This window comes from Anarhichas minor, unplaced genomic scaffold (assembly GCF_050575085.1).
Source record: "Anarhichas minor isolate MPS153535 unplaced genomic scaffold, ASM5057508v1 ptg000017l, whole genome shotgun sequence".
Lineage (NCBI taxonomy): Eukaryota > Metazoa > Chordata > Actinopteri > Perciformes > Anarhichadidae > Anarhichas > Anarhichas minor.
In genome coordinates, this window is record NW_027466463.1 from 12,498,947 (window position 1) to 12,513,147 (window position 14,201).

The window sequence follows — 14,201 nt, forward strand, 5'->3', positions numbered from 1 at the left end:
GCTTAAGAGGTTAAAACATTCTTTGCAGGGTGTGTGCAGGTACATGGATGCAAAGTATTTCTAATTGTGGCACTCAACCACCAAGAAGACGTGACCGATGGCACAGATTAGATCTCTGAAGCTACATGATTTCCTGCCAGTTACATATTTGTTACTTGAATAAAGGAAAGGCGACACGTGCCTAGTTTCCTCGCAACCTCAAATATTCAAACTCCTCATTTGTGTTAAAGTTGAAGATAGATGAAATATGAGTCCAGTAGAGGTAATTTAATTCATTCACATGCTGTAGATTTTTGGAGCTCTCAGATTCTTGGACTATCTTGCACCTGGAAGATGTCCCGCCTCTGCCTTTGCTCGTGGCTCAGGTCATGTTGCAGGTTTTGTTTCTCTCAGATTCAGTTTCCAGGGTCAGAGATACGGTAAGGAAGGAGATTAAAAGGTTATCAAATGTCCTATTCAGGAAGGATTTAAGAAAGCGGCTGTTACCAAACAAACCTAAATTCATGCATCATTGAGCAACAAGCATTTAAATTAACCCTCTTACTGTGTTCCTGAGCGCCATAAACTGTCACGAAACCCTACACACTAGATGCTCAAACAAATAAAGTTAATGATTACCATTTCATTTTTAGTACATCATAAACCTAATGTATAAACATGTGGCACACAGAGCAGAAACTGAAACAAAGACACTCAAACCACACAGAAAGTGTTTTGTCTTTATACAATCATTTAGATCAAGTTTAGTTAGTCAAAAGATGTCAATATGATATCAAACAATAAACTTGGTAACAGTCTTATTTAGTATCTTATTTCAACAATGGTATATACCAGCCTTGAATCAATGTCATCCATTTGTTTTACTTGACTTCTAATGTGTTTCATTTTGATGGTATTTAATCTTTATTATTATTATATACCAGGTAGTTTAGATCATAAAAAAGTCCTCTTGTTGTCACTGTAGTCTATTCTGTGCTCATTTATGCAAAAAGATACACTTTTTTAAAACTAAATGAAACATATAAACAATGAATTCAATACAAATATGTGGTAGTGGGAAGGAAGTTGGTTTAATGTTTTCAGAACAAACAGATGGAAATGTATCAAAACCCAGAGGAAGAAAGGAGCTAGATTTAATATTTACAACTAGAAATCACAGTAGAAAAGCTATTTCTATTCTATGTGTATGTTTGTTATTGCATTAACATGGAAACAACCTTTACCTCACTTAACTAGTTCAACCAGGTAAAAGGTGTCATGCCAGAAGGAGTAAGACGTGAAGCATTTAGGGTAACAACCAGGAACTTGGTTGTGAATTAACATTCCTTTGAAAGTGCAGCACGGCGAATAAAAACAAATACACAGCCAATATACACGACAACCATTATAAAGTGTGTGCCATTATAAAGTGTTCCCAAAAGGCTTTTATTCTAATAAATAATTTGAGAAGGCATAAAATCCACTATTTTCTCTTGAGAGCACCTGAAACCTAGAAACCCTTTTGACATAACACTGATTTGGACATCTCGTTGTTGGGGCACGAGGAGCAGGCTCACCGTAGCCTTCAGATCCTGCAAAGAACACTCTTTTAGTTGATGTGAATTTTGGATTTGGGGAAAGTGGGATTGGTAAATCTGTAGTATTGAGCAATTTCTGACATGCAAGTACTGTGAGTAATTTTTTGGGAGCTCCGTTTTTGTATCAGTATCTGATTTGCCACTAAATAACAATAAAGTCTCTGAAAAACAAACATCAGCAAATACAGACACTGTGCACTAGAGGTCACAATTAGCGACAAAACATAGTGAAAAGGAGAAATTAAATCATGAGGTCACCAAAAGAATACCCTCCACTGCTCTAGTGTATTTAGAGATTCTGTTTATCTGTTAATCTGTAAAGCATATACTCCTAACTTAGCATGCAGCAATTACAAAACACATAATGCAATACTTCAACAGAGAAAAGGTGAATATAAAGTGTGGAACATTGTCCGCCACATTCAACAAGGGTTCCCTGTTCTGCAGGTTCTAGTCCTGAGAGCGAACAGGAAATCATTGGACAGGTCACACCAAAGGAAATCAGGCCATTGCTTTGACAACAGATGTTAGTTTGTGGCTTAATCACAATATTGGTATAAAAAAATGTTGATAAATTGCCTTTTGGAACAAGTGTCTGGAAACTTATTTCAGTACATTTCAGTATTTTGTCCTGAGCACAATTTGATAATCTTCATTGTTTTGAATAGACAACGTGGCATGGTTAGTGTTGAGGAGGAAGTAAGAGCTAACACTGTATGACGCATCGTTCTAGCAGTGCAGTCCCAAATGGGTGAATGAAAAGGACAGCATCACCAGGTAATTTAATTAATTGGAGCGTAATCAGTGGCATTAGACACACCTAGGCGTGGTGTGCCCAATCCATTGTGCACCAGTAATTTGTTGGCAGATCTCCTCTCACCACAGACCTTTGCGGTTTCTTTTGGTTTCTTTTTCTTTGCTGTCACAGCACCACACCCATGCTATATTTACCCACATTATCGTGCAATTGGACAGTTAATTAAACTGGAAAAAGAACACTGATACTGTAATTAAAAAGGCTTAGTCAAGACTTCTCTTCTTGAGGAAAGAAACTAAGATCCTTTGATATCAGCAGAAAGCTTCTTCATGCTTTTTACCAGGGGATCTTAGCCAGTGTCCTCTTCTATGCTGTGCTCTGCTGGGGGGGGGGGGGGGGGGGGGCATCACTGCGGATGATACAAACAGGATCAATAAGATCATCAGAGAGGCTGGCTCAGTGATTAGCCTTACCCCGGACTCACTAGAGGTCATTGTAGAAAAGAGAACAAGGGCCAAGTTAAAAACGATTGTTTCTTTTGAAGGCCATCCATTACACTGTTTTTAATGGACTCAGAAGCTCATTTAGTGAGAGACTCAGGATGCCTCAGTGTTCTACTGAACGACTCAGAAGGTCTTTCGTTCCAGCAGCAGTTAGATTTATTAACACCTTTAGATGTGGTTTTTAGATTTAGCATCTTTCTGATGTCGATCATGTTTCATATGGCATTTTCTGGTGTTATTTATTCTTTGTAATGTGTTTTTTGTCTGTTGTGCTCTGTGGACTGTGTCTATTGTTGTCTGTATGAGTCAATTTTTTTTTGGTGGCAGATGAGTTTCCCCACTGGGGATTAATAAAGTTTTCTAATCTAATTTTTTCTAATCTAATCCACTTCTTTCACTTTTCACTTTCCAGATTTCTCCCAGTAAGCAGATCTGAATTGGCATGTCACATCATGTTGCCTCAGCTGCTTTTGGGGATGAGGACTAAGTAGTTTCAATCAAATATAATTTAATTTTCGCATATGTTACCTTGTGCTATATTTATTTTGGAAATATAAGCTTGACTTAAATTCTTTGGTGTTGGTGAAGTTTCTAGTTGTATCTGTTTATATGTGCATCATTGCTTCATTTTTGTTGCAGGCATGGTGGATCCCCAGAGCTTTGGTAAATTGAACTCCAGATGAACCTAGATTTTTCTTTGGTTCACATTTTTGTAAGTCACACAATCAAGCCACAGTCATTGGTTCATAGCGATGAATACTAACACTGTATGATTATAAGTGTAATTGTTAGCAGACATGATAGATTGATTCATCATGATAATTCATAAATAATATAAACAGTGTGTAACATTTAGGGGGATTAATTGGCATAAATGGAATATAATATTCATAACTATGTCTTCATTAGTAAGTAGTCACCTGAAACTAAGAATTGTTGTGTTTTTGTTAGCTTAGAAAAAGCAATTCATATCTACATAGGGATCGGGTCCTCTCCAACATAGTCCACCATGTTGTACCGCCGTGTTACAGCAAGAGCTTTTTTTTCTTGCGTTTTGACATTGTCTGAAGGTAGGGATGCGTTCCGAAACTCAGTAGGCCCTCGTAAAAAGTAAAAAGCAAGTACTTAAAGAGAAGCTCCTAGTCGTAATAAAATCCACCTACTGTTCCTTTAATCACCACTAGTTTAATATTATTGTCATGATGGTTCAAGATGAGGATTTCTGCTGGACTCCTTCTTCACAGTAGGTCAGGCGGCATGTCTCTGTCCTAGTGCCCTCCATCTCAAAGAGGACTCCTGCAATGGGACGACTGGTGTTCCTATTTAACAATGACTACCAGCTGTGTGGAAAAGCTCTCAGGGTACAGTCCATGACCTTCAATGTTTTCAATGCAGACTGAATGAAGCTTGTGTGTATGAATTCAATCCAGATTCAAATTAAGCCTCTCTTGCCTCTCTTCATGTTACAGAATGCAAAAGAAAGATGAGGTTTGAGCATTGACACTGTACATACTTTATTATTTATTGAGACAATATCAATACCACCACTTAGGGAGCAAAGCAGCATATTTGTAGTTGATGGAAATAGCAATACATTGCTAGTTCCCTTATCCATCTCTTTGACATATTTTCTACTTGTGGGCCAACAGTTAAATTTCAAGCCAAGCCAGCAGGTTGATATTTCAAAAGCTGTATTGTTAACAACAATTTGCTATGTAAAGATATTGTGGAATAATGTCAACCTCAGCAGTGTGTTGTTATCGGAGTTGCTCGGCTTTGTTGATGTAGCCGGGTCGGCCGCACATGTTCTTACTGCATGTCGATGCATGTGAGCGTGCTCTTCTGGTTAGCTCATGGCTGCCACACTGCACTGCTCTCATATGGAGGTTACAGCTGACAACGCCGTCCCGACCGACAGCGGCGTTGTGGTAGTGTAGCCTCGGGTAAACAGCGTCAGCTTTTTCGCCATTGTTAGCACAATGTTGCACCGTTAGCTGTGATCAACTGGTATGCCTTTGCCATGTTGAGAGCCGTTGAGAGGCAATCCAAATGCTCCCAACCCCCTCTTGATTTTGAGGGATCATTTGGGTTATTCTGTTAACTTTTAGGACTCCACAGAGACACCCCTGCATACTGTATCTTTAAGGGTTTCATAGATCTGTGAAATGGTTTCGTTTCTGTGCAAACAGCCTTCTTTGCCACCAAGCATAAAAGATTACATCTTGAAGCTTGAAAAGCCAGTTAATTTGCTGTCACAGTATGTGCAACACGCCAGGGCACATTCAACCAACTGCGCACAAGAATTTAACCACATACAAACAACATCTCTACACACTGACTGAACTGACATGTGACGCTACACAAATCATGTCCATGTAATTCATAATTGTGCTTGCACATTAACAGTGTCAGAAAAAAACACTGTGGCTGCATCGAAGCAAACACATGAATTACAAGACCACAACCTCCTTTCAGATGTCAAAATGCACATAGCAATACATACAAATTCAAGTTAAACCTGGAAGGCAGAAACATAAGACGCCAGACACAAACCTCAGGCAGTAAGACATAATGGCTTAACTAAGAATTTGTCACAATACATGATATGAATATATACATAACATAATATGCAGGACAGTGTTTTCCAAAAACGGGGCACTACATGGCTGCGTTGCTTCTGCAGCACTGCAAACCCATTCACCAGAGAGATCAGAGAGACTCATCCTACTGTGACATTGTAATGCTCACACTTGGACGTCTGGCCTCCGGGCCGGATAAGGGTAAGTCTTTTTTTAAAATCTCTTCATAATGTCTGTATTATTGTATAGCATATGAGATAGATAAAAAAATAACTATAGTAATTCTCGCAATAAATATTTTGGGCGACCGTGGCTCACTGGGTAGAGAGGGTCGTCCGGTAACTGCAAGGTTGGCGGTTCTATCCTTGGCTGCTACGTGTCCTGTATTGAAGTGTCCCTGAGCAAGACACTGAACCCCTAACTGCTCCCAGGGTGCCTGTCATGGGCAGACCACTGCTCCCTATATACAGGGATGGGTCAAATGCAGAGACAAGTTTTCCCTTCGGGGATGAATATAGTATAATAAAAGATATTCCATCCCTCTATGCCGGATATTAGTCGGGATATGAAAATGCACTTGCTGATTACTAACTTCTGTGTAAACAAAGCTTTTGTTGCATTCCCTCTAGTTTTCTTTTTGTGAAGTTCAAACATGCTCCTTACTCCTCTCAACTGTTTTGGAATTTTACTTATTTCTGCTAAAGATGACGAATTGTTCCTCTTTTAAATTTGAACACAATAAGAGAATTTTGTGTATATTTGTGTACGACTACTACAGAGCTCATCTTTTCTTTTTCTTCGACATTGTAATGGTGTTTTCATTATGTCACTAACAGCTATAGATGATAATAGAGAAACAACATTTGGATTTTGGGACGGTTATTGGGATGGATATATGGAGTTTTTCAGTCATTGTAAGTGTGTCATTAAAACTTGATACTTATTTTTTGGTTTGTGCAAAAACGAACACCACCCTGCTTTGAATCTTGGAACACAGCCCACATACATGATTCAGCAAAACAATATATGAAAACTGTGACTGCTTCCTTATCTGTCATTTCATCATTTACTGTAACATTGTTTACGATAAACACTACAATGGAAGGTCCTGAGTGAGGAATGACTACGGTTAGGATAGCTTATTGATCAGGAAATAGGAAGTCCAGATGCAGAATCGGGCGAACGATCCATTCAAGCATCAACTTCTACTTGCTTATAATAACTGTTGTTTTACCACTAATGTCATCCTCTGTATCGATCGTGCTCACACTTGGACGTCTGGACGGACGCCGTTGAGAGGCAATCAAAATGCTCCCAACCCCCTCTTGATTTTGAGGGATCATTTGGGTTATTCTGTTTACTTTTAAGACTCCACAGAGACACCCCTGCATACTGTATCTTTAAGGGTTTCATAGATCTCTGAAATGGTTTCGTTTCTGTGCAAACAGCCTTTGCCACCAAGCATAAAAGATTAAATCTTGAAGCTTGAAAAGCCAGTTCATTTGCTATCACAGTATGTGCAACACACCAGGGCACATTCAACCAACTGCACACAAGAATTTAAGCACATACAAACAACATCTCTACACACTGACTGAACTGACATGTGACGCTACACAAATCATGTCCATTTGGTTCATAATTGTGCTTGCACATTAATAGTGTCAGAAAAAAATATAAATACTGTGGCTGCATCGAAGCAAACACATGAATTACAAGACCACAACCTCCTTTCAGATGTAACATGAACGTAGCAATACATACAAATTCAAGTTAAACCTGGAAGGCACAGAAACACAAACCTCAGGCAGTAACACATAATGCTTAACTAAGATTTTTTCAGACCGTGAATTTGTCATAATACATGATATGAATATATACATAACATAATATGCAGGACAGTGTTTTCCAAAAACGGCACACTACATAGCTGCGTTGCTTCCAGTATATGAAAACTCTGACTGCTTCCTTATCTGTCATTTCATCATTTACTGTAACATTGTTTACGGTAAACACTACAATGGAAGGTCCTGAGTGATGAATGACTACGGTTAGGATAGCTTATTGATCAGGGGATAGGAAGTCCAGATGCAGAATCGGGCGAACGATCTGTTCAAACATCAACTTCTACTTAATTAATTGTTTTTGAAATGTTTAAGTAGCTGTAAGATAAAGAACAAATCATGCGACTAGATTAACCCATGATAGCCTTTATTGTCTTGAAATCGCTGTGGTTGAGTGTTTGTTGATTTTATGCTGCATGCCAACACTCCTTCATCTTGCACATTTCAAACTGTCATATTGTTGAAGTGCCTTTTAAGTACCTCAACATATTACACATTGTTTCTTTGTATGGATTGGTTTTCCAGTTAGTTACACACCTACTTAAAACATTCAGATTCACTGACAGGTAGTTAATGGTGTGACTGTAAAAGGGGAACTACACACATTTTAAAGATTCCTGCGTGTTATTCCTATGACCTGAGCCTCCCATCCATTGTCTATGGAGCAGCATCAGACTTTATACTAATTATAGATTTACTTCCCTCACTGTAAAATGTAATAGTTGTCCAGACTTACATTTAATTAGTTAACTTTACTTTGTCATCCAAAATATGACTTCTTACTAGATTTTACTAAGTCAGCGTTAATTGCGGGTGGAAAAAAACTATTTACTTTATTGTTTGGAGTTAAGCTAACTTCAAACACTCAAGTAACAAAAAACGGCTGAGGTTTGAGCATGCGCAGAAGCCCACATTCAGTCCATGTGTGCGCTCAAGATGGTGGATCGGCGGACTCGGTAGCTGAGGCAAGAAAGACAAACCACTTGGCTTTTGAAGAATATTAAGGTAAGTCATCAAGCAAACAGTAACTGTGTGTAAAATGTTTATGTTTCTGACTGTTGCCAATGTTAGCTAGCGTGAGCTAACGCTTGCTAATCGTTAACTAGCCGACGCTAGCTGACTTAGCTAACACTCACTGCACATTTCGTCTATTAGCTAGACTTATTCAGGCATGTCTTGGCGGTAGGCTAAAGACTAGCTTTTCCCACCACTGCCCCAGGTTCGCCTGCAAACATATTTTAATTGTTAACTAGCCAACGCTAGCTGACTTAGCTAACAGTCACTGCACATTAGCTTAGCTAAACTTGTTCAGGCATGTTTTAGCGGTAGCCTAAAGACTAACGTTAGCTGTTCCCACCACTGCTCCAGGTTCGCCTGAAAACATTTTAATTTTTCCATAACGAAAGTGGAAAGTCCGATGTACATTTTAATTGTTCGGTTTTCTTCGAGTTGACACAGCCAACGTATTTTGGTCGCAGGTCGCACGACATTACAACTTGGAAATTCCGAGTTATAAGTGAATGCAGCATGAACCGTGCTTTGAGAGCGACGTTAAACACGGTGTTGTTGAAACGTGCAGTTTGCAGCCGCGTTAGGTAGACAACTAGAAGACTATTTAACAGTACTGTTTGTTTCGTTAGCGGTGGAGTTATATTATTTTACGTCACGTGATGGGTGTATGACGTTAGCGGACATGTTTTTATATATCATGCAAACCGTGGTTGAAGGAAACGATAATATCACGGGAGTGAACGCAACAGTTAGGTTAGACTATGCTACGTCTGTGTATTTAATGACTAGTGCCGTTGTAACAGTCTTTCCAACACACCCATAGTTTTTCACATGGACGCGAGTAGCCACCGGCTTCATTCAACGTTAATTCGATTCCAGTGAAAGTGCTTAAAAGCTGCAGCTGCGCGCGCACACCGCTCTTTAGCCTCACTGAATGCGCAAATTAACGACCTTTCCTTCCCCCTCTCGAGCTGTCAGCTACATTAAGCTGTCTGTGACTGATAATGAAGGAGAAATCATCTCGATCTCCATTTTATGGTAACTTAAAACAAAGAAATTCCACAATTATATCGAGGAGGCTTGTATACGTTATGACCCAGTCATTTCTTTTGTCTGTCAGGGATATTGGTGGTCTTAGCTAGCTTCTTTGACCTGTGTCAAAAAGATTAGTTTAACAAAATCAAATGTTTATTCCTGTGATGCCGGTAAAGCATGCATTTATCAAGGGATTTGTCTCTAAATAACAACATAAGTACAACTTCCTTTTAACTTAAATATTCTTTGTCCTTTTCAGAAGAAGTGCTCACGGTAACTGCCTGGGGGCTCTTAAAGAGCTGCTTCGTCAACACTGGATACCGGTTCACTAAAGGTGAGATGCCAGTAGCCTATAATTTGGAGGATATTTAGGCTTAAGGAGTTATAATCAGCGGTAGAGCAGTTTTTGACAAAGCGTTAATGCTACAATTTTATTAGAATTAATAGACTAGCTCGCTGTAGCAAAAGTTAAATCAAAATCAATTTCCAATCAATACTTTGTCCTGTCACTCAGCCTGGTGACTAAATAGCAGTATGCTATTGATTTAAATTTGCAAAATGCAGTGATGTCAACAGTTGTGACGGTGTTTTTGTTTGCAGAATGGTTTTCAAAAATGTCCACATTGGTCCAAGCCGATTTAGTCACTCTATGTTTTTTTTCTGTGTGCTCTAGGTGTTTGCAGAGTTTAACTTGAGCCACCACAAACCTGCAGAATGACTTTGTTGATGCTGTGGACCACTACACAACACCGCACTTTGTCACAATCTTCAAGTCCAAGAACGGAAGTGTTAGAGAGACATCTGCTGAGTTTGTGCAGCAAATTGATTCACGGGTGAGTCCGTACTGTCAAACAAACATTCTGGTGACACTTGTTTCATTGTCACATTGACAAACATATTTGTATGGTCAGATTTGAATGTTACATAATTTTGAACTTTTTTTGTTAATTATCCACTTCTTGAAACCAGATGTGACAGCAATGTGCACCCTTGTACTCAAGGGTGCACATTGCTGTCACATGTTCTACTTGGTGATGACCCCAGTCACTTCTACCACACCTGCTTTGTAAGTTCTCATAGTTACATCTTATCCTAGACATTTGTGTGAAATAGTCATAATTGGCATATGAATTATTGAGTTATGGCCAGAAACGTGTTTTGTGAGGTCACGGTGACCTGTGATCTTTGACCACCAAATTTCGACCTTGAGTCCAAGTGGACCTTTGTTCCAAATTTGAAGAAATTCCCTCAAGGTGATCCTGAGATAAACATAATGCCTCAAGACGTATCACAGCAAGGCTGAGTCCCAACCACAGCGGCCGGAAGTTGATTTGGATGGAGGCCTTCGCTGCATGTCATCGCCTCTCTCATCCCTGCCTTTTCTGTCTCTCTACTGTTACTGTCGAATAATGCAGAAATGCCCCCCAAAATTTGTTACAATTTTTTTTTTTTTTAATGCATATGGATAAAGGTGTATTTTCCTGGCTTCACATGAGCTAGGCTGGTAGCATCACCCATAAGGTGAAGCAGCCATATATTGAACTAACTCCGTTCGCAGTCCATGCCACCGGGTTGCACTGCTCAGCTCAGCTCAACGGTGCTAAGCCTGCTTGCCATCTCCGGTTGTGTATAATGCACAAGAGGTAGATCATATCTCTCCCTCGAATACATTAGCTAATACAATCTAACGAGGATGGCAAAGAATATTTAGTGCGAGGAAGACTTCAACACTTAATTTCTTTCATCTTCTTTACTGGACATCTGTAAACTGGTCAAAACTGTTTTAGGCCTACTAATGTGGATACAACTACTAAATGCAGGTGTGTGAAAGGAAAACGTTATGGGCAAGGCTGGAAGGCAGCGTAGACGGGACATATGACACAGTGACAATTTATATGTCCTTGTTGTAATGTTGTTTCCGTTTGGTCTTACACAGGATTCTGACAGGGATGATGCCTGGGCACAAGTATCTGTTGGGGTGGTGACGAACATCAGTGAAGATGTCCCTCTCTCCAAATCAACTCCACCTTGACCCAGTGTCTACTTCCATCATTGTTGAGGAAGGTATTGTAATGGATGATCTCCTGAACCTACCTCAAGCACTTTGCCTCTTGTTTGGGTTGTCATTTTCTTTACACTTGGACTGAATACCCTAAAGCCGTGAAAAACACTTTCAACTTCATTCAAAGAGTGATGCTTGGCACAAGACAAACTCCCACCAAAACTGCAAACTCTTAAAAATAGTTAGAATGTAAATTACTGTATAAAGGTGTTGACGTTTGGCATTAGATTCAGTTGCTTTTTGTTACGTTAACTATATTAAGGCACTCGTTTCAAATAGTTAGCCCATGGATTCATCAGCAAGTCATGTCCAGAGGCTGCCAGTGTGCCAGTGTATGTTAAAAAAGTGTGTGATCCAATGCCAGAGTCCTTTCTCTTTCATACTCTTCTGCTAACTGAATGAAGCCACTTTGTAGTTGTCAGCCCGTTGGTTCTTTACCAAGTTTGGTCTATCAACAACGTTTTATAGCTATTACAGTATTAACGTTGTTGTTTCAGGACTGTATGTTAGGTTAAAGATCAGGGTTGGATTTTTCTTTTTCAGTATTATAATTGCATTTATTTTTATAAAGCCCAATTTATACTACAGCTGGCAAGTATTGATGGCAGATAACTGTACCATCACTGATTTTGATGCTGGCATATGTAGGCTGATGGGGGAAAAAAAGACAGTCCAGCAGACTCCATTGTTCACAATACTCCTATAGCAGTGAGTTGGCAAAGCAGTGTAACATAGCTGAGCATTTGGTGTTTTAAATTGCTATTGTGAAAAAGTTGTTCCTCTGTGAAATATAGAACCTCCAGTACATGTCTATTTGATGATCAAATTGTACATTTTACTAAATGTTTTTATCTGAACCAAATCCTAATGTTAAAATAAAAAAATCATATACTAGAACTTTGAACTGTGTCACTGCCTTGATTTATTATGTGTAAATGTGATTGTTTGAAGACAATGGAACCTGTTTTTCATTATTGTTTAAAGGATGTTTGACATACTTAAGTTAGACGAGTAACATGAACTTGGTTGTTTCAAGGCAATCGGTTTGCATGGTTTTACCAAGTAAATGATTTTAGTGTTCAAGTAAATACAACTGAGAAATATTAAGTAGCAGTAAATGTCACATAAGTTAGCCTGACTTAAATAAATGTGTTGCTTGGAATACACACAAAGTATATTTCACTTGAAATTATTTAGTTGTTTGAAATAGTAATTCTGAGTAGGCTTTACTAAGTCAAGAGTACATCTTAAGTAAAGTTTCAAGTACTCTTCACTCGTTTTTTTTAGTTACTGAAACTCGAGTGTAAGTATACTTATACTTGAATGAAATGAGTACCTTACTTTACTTGCTTTTTTCAAGGCAATCGGTTTGCATGTTTTTTTTAAGTAAGGTTAACTAATTAGATTTTACAGTGCTGGTTTCTGCCTTTGAGAGAGTCATGTTCATAAATAATGATTGAAATGATTGAACTTCTCTAGACCATGGAACTAACATATTGGTATTCTTAATTTAGATGATGGTCCCCTTTACATTTCTAATGAATTAACTGGGTTACTTTTAACTAAACTAGAAATAAACAAAAAAGGGAACTGAATGCTGGACTAAACATATAGAAGATATATAAATCTACTGATAAGTGATTATAATAACTTCACAATCATTACACTCCTTTTTCAAAAGAACTTAAAATAACTGATACGCTTAAATGGATGGCGGCCGAAATATAATAGAATGTTTGTTTGCTTATTGTCTTTTATTGAAAATCCTTTAAATAATTGCAGAATTATTATTCTCATCCATTAAGAAGGCTACTATGACACCCTCACTGCAGACCCCTCAAACAAATCAATCATCCTCATTTTCTATGATCATGAACCAGCCAGTAAAGGTCTGCGTAGAGCATTTCTTTACGAGGGTTACCAATATCATTTGAGATATAACATTAATTAATACTCCTTTGAAGCAAGTACATCGCCACTTAAATAACTTTCTAACAACTTCCTTGCGGAGGTTTGGGTCACTTGTTATGAGGAAACAATCAGATTCTATTGATACAACCAGTTAAGCAACAGATTTATGGGTCTGTGCCAACTTTTACTGTATAAAGCCTGTTGCAGTGCTGCAGTCTCATGAGGAGGAGAGGCATAGGAGCTAAAGAAGCACATGTGAACAGGTAACTAATTGATTTTATTTTTAAATAAGATATAAATTGTAAACTGCCTGCTTGATATTGTTAGCATTTTCCAAACATATATATATATATATATATATATTAGTACTGGGCAACAATTAAAATTCGTAATCGCGCTTAATCGCATGATTTTTCTGCGATTAATCGCATTGTTATGCGCAAAGTTCAATAATGAATTCAAAAGTAGTGTATTGCGCACTTTTATTTTAAAAGTACTGCTATATGAACAAAAGTGCGATAACATTTGGTTTGCAAACACTTTAAACAAATAAGGTTATAATGATTCTGATAATACAGGTGCTGGTCATATAATTAGAATATCATCAAAAAGTTGATTTATTTCACTAATTCCATTCAAAAAGTGAAACTTGTCTATTATATTCATTCATTACACACAGACTGATATATTTCAAATGTTTATTTCTTTTAATTTTGATGATTATAACTGACAACTATGGAAAATCCCAAATTCAGAATCTCAGAAAATTAGAATATTACTTAAGACCAATACAAAGAAAGGATTTTTAGAAATCTTGGCCAACTGAAAAGTATGAACATGAAAAGTATGAGCATGTACAGCACTCAATACTTAGTTGGGGCTCCTTTTGCCTGAATTACTGCAGCAATGCGGCGTGGCATGG